The 6,000-nt window shown below is 25.6% G+C and overlaps 1 non-coding gene across 1 annotated transcript; it reads left to right on the top strand.

The window, feature by feature from the left end:
• Positions 1–310: 310 nt before the first annotated feature.
• On the top strand, positions 311–429 carry LOC122716470. Its single transcript, XR_006347033.1, has one exon. It is a non-coding gene; the product is annotated as a 5S ribosomal RNA (ribosomal RNA).
• The last annotated feature ends 5,571 nt before the right edge of the window (positions 430–6,000 follow it).

Below are 6,000 nucleotides of genomic sequence, written 5' to 3'. Positions count from 1 at the left end.
GCCAACGACTTGGATAGGACCGCTTGGGAACATCGTGTGTTGTTGGTTTCTTTTTTTTTATCTTCTCATATATTTTATCAATGTTTATTAATTTCTACAAGTTTATATTGTATATTATACATTGTTTCTTTTTCTTTATTTTTTTAATTTTATAAATTGCGTTAAAAAGACTTATATTGCACGTTGCGATATTATTTAAATCGGTGTAATTGTTTCAATATTTCTAAATCTTATTATTTTTCAAATCAAACTGTGTTCAATATTTTAACGATAATAATAAATTTTCTAAGGAGAGTTAAGAAAAGTGAATGCCAACGACCATACCACGTAGGAACTACTGGTTCTCGTTCGATCACCAAAGTCAAGCTACGTCGGGCACGGTTAGTACTTGGATGGGTGACCGCTTGGGAACACCGTGTGTTGTTGGTTTCTTTTTTTTTATCTTCTCATATATTTTATCAATGTTTATTAATTTTTATTTTTTCATATATTGTTTTGTCACCGTATAATTTTTTAGATACATTGACATTGAGTTTTCTGTTATTTCTGTAATATAGTATTTGATCGATGTTGGTTTTTTTTTATACAAGTTTTACGTCATTGTTTATTTTATTAGTTCTATATGAATATAATATTTAAATAATATTTTTTTGGTGTTATTCGTATTGTATGTTATTTAGGAACATTATGTATGTACATAATGATGTAATACTCATTACTTCTCAAAAAAATGATACTAAAAGGAAATAAGATTGTGACGTATAAATGGAAAATGAAAAGAAATTAGATATTTTTGGCCAAGTTATATTTTTTCGTTATGTATTAAGGATTGGCATAATCCATAGCACGGTAAAAAAAAAAAAAAAAAAAACAAAATAAAATCGAATAAAAATTGCAACATGAAACAATATGATATCGAGATACTTGGTACATAGCATTATATCACATCATGGAATCGATATATATCTCATGTACAATCGTGAAAGAGTTAATCATTCATAACTCAGGTATATGTCATGTGTTCATATGACGTTATTTATTTATTCCATGTGTACATTCGTTCCCTGATGTATGGATATTGGACGTGCATTTACACACACTATATGTCGAATTCGAACGAATTTCATCGATTTACCTATCAATATAGAACAAAGCAGATCGAAATATAACCATTAAAATTACTTTATTTATCAATCGATCGAGTCAAATTTGTAGTTGAAGGCAGTATGAACATCCTGCATATTATTCTTATGTATGATATGAATGCATACACATCATGAGAGAAGAAAAATCGTAAATGCATAATGAAAAAATAATCGAGGAATGTAAACAATGGAAATGAGAAAAAATAACATGCACTAAAGTGATAAAAATTTGAATCAACTGTTTTCCTTGTCATCGTTGTCGAACGAAACACTGTTTCTACTAAAATACAACGTAAAAGAGAATAGAGAGTAAATAAGCAAAAGTGTGGTAACAGTAGAGATGAGGGTAGAAACTAAAGAAATCAAAGAAAGCAGGGAAAGGTAGAGAAACGCGGTCGTTTGGCGAGCTGCCTGGTACATTGTGACCATCGTAGGGGAGGATTTAGTAGAACTCGTTGCGCGTATAGGTCGATGCAATTTCGAGCGTGGGAGAGCGAAGCGTGTCCGAACCGATTTTGCGGTCCTCCGAGACATTATTGTTCGCATCCGTTACCATTCCGGATGTAACACGTAGCAAGATTAACGATTCGTCAATTAGCGCGGCTAATGTATTTATGAGATAACCTCGTAATCTCTTCAAATCCGTTACCAGGGCCGATTCGCTTATTTCTACATTTGCTTCAATACGTATAATAGAAACAGAGAAATCGATTGTTATAAGAAGTTTTTAATGTAATTTTAATGTTACGTGTTGACAATTGATGTGTTGTATTACTATAGATAGACAGATCAAAAGAGAGAATCTTTTTGTTGGGAGAAGTTGCAAGTATTCAAGCTTTGGAGATTAGAAATAATTATTACTAATATATACAGATTAAGAAATAATTATTTACGAAAGGATCCTCTTCACCGATTTCGATGATTTTGAAATAAGGGGACATGATTTTGAATAACCGAAAAAAATTGATAATTGATATTTATAAAAGATCTTGAAATATGATATCATTCAAGCTAAATTTTCCCTATAATTAAGTTTTTAAAATTATAAAAAATACTTAGGATAAGGATATGATCGAAGAAGAATAGTAAAGATGGTGATTCAGTAGTTAAGAAAATAGAAGATAGAGTTTAATTGGAATTAGTCATTGATGGAAAATGCATTACAAATGGAAAGAAACGTGATCCATCCTCTACGAATGATTCTTTGAGTAATCGTATTGAATGATATTGACTCTTTGCCCTCGAGGTATTATGTGTACAATACAGTATCCGGTTAATGGTCACACGATCGGGAATGGAACGCATCAGTTATCTGGAGAGATAAAAATGTTCTGAGAATAAGCTAACCACTTCTCTCTCGATTTCGTTCTCTGGCTATTCGAAAATTTTTTTATGAGCGAAATAGAAAAATCCGTTTTGTTTTATAACACATATTTTAGGTTGAGGATCAACATTTTATACACCGTTTTTTATAACATCATGTTTTAACTTAATTTTTAATATTGGCTTGATTGTAGAACAGCGAAGAAAACGTGCAGAAGAAATTGATGCAGAAAACATAGCTTGTAAAACATCATCCAAAATCTTACTTTGGCGCAATGTGCAATGCGATGTATAAAATATTCTGGAGACATATGTGTATCTCAAAAATTGAAATTCTATGACATTTAAACGGGCACTATTACATATATATATCTTATTGTATTATATTTATGGTATATTATTTCAATTTAATATTAAAAATGTATTTTATATAGGCAATATATTATGATAAAAAATCAAAATATATTGTGATTTACAGTAAAATGTTATTTGTACAAGGTATTTGTATTAATGTATTTATGGAAAAATCAATATGTTTGAAAGATGAGTTTTGAAAGAGATTAAAATAAACATAGAAGTTGATAAAGAATATTGATTGAAATTTATTTATTAATATTAGAACTAGACATATAATTCTTAAATATCTATTTTAAATATAAATGATTATAATTAAAATCATATTATAAAAATAAATAGATATATGTAATTAATAAATTATATTTCAATCTTTAATAAAATACAATATTAATTTTATCAAAAATATTTTGTTTTTAGTAATCGTAAAAAATTTAAAATCCTTCATTTTGATGAATTTGGTTATCTAATCTTGAGTTATAGACAATTGAAGTTTACATTAGTTGAAGATGAAGATAAAATATGGTAATAGAACAATTTTGCTTTATTTCCATCTTGCTTCATTTAATAAAAATTTCAATTTAATAATTTAATAAATAAGTTTCAATCGACATTCCTGCATATCAACTTTAATATTTGTTTTGATTTTTAAAATTGATTCTCTAAAAATGTCTCACGAATCATCAATATTATATTTTATCAATATTGAGTCTATTTGAGTCTATATTTGAGTCTATAATTAAAATAATATGTTTTGTTTGTTTAATGAGGAGACAAACATTAAGTTATATTCGGCTAATAGTTTTAAAAAGTATCATCAAGTATCTTCTATTTAATTATTTAATTATTTAAAAATTTTCAAATGACTTCGTCATTTTAAATGTTAAATGTTGAACAAATTCTACTTTTCTTATAAAAAGATGTAATCGAAATGAAAGATCAAATCTTATTAAAATTTGCTCAGAATCTATTATAATATAAAATTAATCATAATTTCTGACATATTTCGTTGCTGATGTATTTCATCGTTCTCTGCACGCGCAGATTCTGTGCAAGAGCAATTCGGGTGCGTAATCGGTGACATAATGCGTTCAATCAATCATTCAATCAATCAATCGTCACATCATTCAATAGACATTGTTCAACCTATTGTAATGTCACTGGGTCTATATAAAAAGATATCAAAGTATCAAGATACCAAATTGAAGCTCACAATTAAGAATCAAGTTTACAATTACGTTCTATCTGTAAAGATATAAGTAATAATAATTTTTCTTTTTTGAATTTAAAAATTGCAAATATACATTTTAAAATCTGCATACAATTAAAAATATTACAATTAATAACAATAATATTACAATTAATAATTAATATTGTCAATACAGTTTTAAATTTTTTAAACTTTTATGAAATTACACACAATGATATTATTGATAATATTATAATTCATATATATTAATAATATTATTGATCAATATTGACAAAATTATTGATGATGCGTGCGTTTTTTAAAATAATTCTTAAAAAATTCTTAAAACATTCTTAAAATAATGATTTTTTTTTTTATTTTATTTTTTGAAATATATGTATATATATACGAAAATTCAGATTTTTTCGAAAACTTTATGAATATATTTGTGAATAAAAATACAAAAAAAACTTTATATAAATATATAAGTTTCTTTTGAAAATAAAAATATAAATATAAAATAAAAATAACAATGGACTGACTTTTTGTTTGATACCAAGGAATAAATTAAAAGTTGAATTTATTGCAATACTAATTTCTTGATTGATTTCTTTTAATTTCGATAAAATAATTAATTTCAAATATATTTATAAATATAAGTTACACGTGAAATATATGTGATTTAATATATATAATATATTATATATTATATATATATATATAGGATATTTAATATATATCCTTTTAAAATATAAATGAAACTAAACGTGGTAACATCAAGAAAAAAAATTCTCGAGAAATTTAATTTGCATACTGCAATAAAATTCATAGAAAATTCGATCCTTCGTTTTATGGGGAATTGCTTAACTTATATCGAAAAGTAAAAAAATTTCCTCAAAGCTATCTAGGAACACGAAAGAACGAAAAGAGCGGTAAAATTGAGATAATAAGGATAGAGAGAGTAAAGGAATAACGAGAAGAAAGTAAACCACTACGAAAGTAGAAGGAAAAAGAAAGAACAAAAGAGATTTGTGAGCTTACTATCACCTGGTATTCGACCGAAATCGTTTCTAGCTTCGTAAATCTTCAGGAATATCCAAAGATAGCTAAATGTTTTTTAAAGTCTCCATTCTTCTTCTTGTCTAACCAGTAAAATTTATAGTCTTACTATCATTTCCATAATATACACATATATATGTATATCAAAAAGACTTTCTCGCAAAGACATGACAAACGATAATATAGAATATCCTAAAAATTAATTGATTTAAATCTTAATTGGTGATTCGTGAGATGATTTCAAGCAACTTTTTCCTTCGCGAAAATTTTCATTTTTGTTTTATTAACGAGTTATATATTGGCTATAATATTAGCTAATCACAAAACACGCATATCAAACGATAATAATGGCACGACAAGTCTACATGCTCTGCGATTGGTCGGTGTTATTCGTTAATAATTCGTTAACAAAACTGAAATGAAAATTTTTGCAAAGGAAGAAATTACTTGAATTTATCCAAATATTATTTATTATAAACTTATTAATTTTTGGAATATCCTATATATTTATTGGTCGTTATAGTGAAAATCATTAAATGTAATATAAAATTTTATTATTAAAAATTATCTTTTTATATTTTCTGATCAATTTTTTATTATTAAATTATCATATACAGAGTGATCGATTTCAGAAATATTTTAAATTGAATGATCAAGTTGTTGTTAAATAGTATAAAAATCAAGATAATGAATGTTATTTTCTTTCTTTCTATTATTAATATATAATCACCATCTTTGCATATGAATTAATATAGTTTAATATGAAAGTAAATATTAAACGATATAATAAAAAATTAATTTAACGTCAAATTATTAAAATTTGAGATATTTTGAAATAATGAATAGAAGTTTAATTTAAATTTCGTATAAATAATGTATTTTTTATAATATTGAAACAAATTTGGCAAAGAAAGATCTTAATCCTAATAA

This window comes from Apis laboriosa, unplaced genomic scaffold, assembly GCF_014066325.1.
Source record: "Apis laboriosa isolate Shangri-la unplaced genomic scaffold, ASM1406632v1 scaffold45_cov149, whole genome shotgun sequence".
Classification (NCBI taxonomy): domain Eukaryota; kingdom Metazoa; phylum Arthropoda; class Insecta; order Hymenoptera; family Apidae; genus Apis; species Apis laboriosa.
This window is presented reverse-complemented; position numbering and strand designations above follow the sequence as displayed.